The following is a 1245-nucleotide window of genomic DNA, read 5'->3' on the forward strand; positions in this document are numbered from 1 at the left end:
AAGGATTTTTCGAAATTCGCATTTTAAAGAGGTGCTCAAACAGGGATCTCGAGATTCACGATGGAAATTGGAAATTTAATTTTTATTTGTTTGTTAAATAGTTGCCATTGGTTACAGCCTACAGTAGAAATTAGTATTTATTTATTATTGGTTTCCATTGGTTATTTGGGCAGATCAGGTACAAGCTAGCACCAAATCAAATTATTGAACATTGCAGCAAGTTACATCCAAAAACGGTTGAACAATCATTATTTTTTTAAGTTGCAATTTTTTACTGATAACGGAGTGCACGGGTTCAGCTGCAGGTATGAATGTTTGTGTGTAGATTATACCTCTGGAAAAAAGATAGATTAATTTAATAAGGACTAAATTTGGTTTTTTTTATTCATTGGATTTTAGTACGGTTACTAAAATAAAAGGCACAAATAGGGGGGGCTTTAGGGGCTAAGCCCCCCCCCCAAAAAAAAAATGTCCATAGCCCCCCAAACATTTCCTACATTTTGTCTTAAGCGTATTCAATATTATCAGAGTGAGGCTATTTACGGCTATTTACGCCTATGACGGTTAGGTTTGGTTAGGATTTTGTATTAATTGATTATATTAATCCACCGTAGGTGAAATTAAGTAAAAACGACAAACTTTGTATAACTTTGATACTTTAGAGTTAAATCATACACTCTACTGCAGGTAGATTGCCTACCTGATAATATACTGCTGCGAACCAAAATTTTTATTCTGAGCCACGGAAAAGTTAAGATAAGTTTTGAACACCATACACCGATTATTAAATAACGAATTGAACAAAGTTTGAGTCATATAGAGTTGGTACCTACATTTAATGGGCAACGAAGTGCACGGGATCAGCTATTTTTGATAAAAAAATATTTATCATTATTACTGCTAGAAACATTTCAATACGTTTTCATTAACCATTTTTATATTTACTTGCCGATCACATTAAACGATAAAATTTGAATAAAAAATTATACATATCAACGTCCGGAGGCAAAATAAACAACCAATCACGGACGAAGCTGTGACGGGTCGGCTATAATGTATTTGTGTGTAGATTAAACCTCTGGCAATAAGACAGACTATTTTAGGAATGGTTAAATTTGGTTTTTTTTATTCATCTGATATTAGCAGTTAGGTTAGGATTTTATATTAATTGATTATATTAATCCACCATAGGTGGAATACGACCAACTTGGTATAACTTTGATACTTTAGAATTAAATCATACAC

This window comes from Acyrthosiphon pisum, chromosome A1 (genome assembly GCF_005508785.2).
Source record: "Acyrthosiphon pisum isolate AL4f chromosome A1, pea_aphid_22Mar2018_4r6ur, whole genome shotgun sequence".
NCBI lineage: Eukaryota > Metazoa > Arthropoda > Insecta > Hemiptera > Aphididae > Acyrthosiphon > Acyrthosiphon pisum.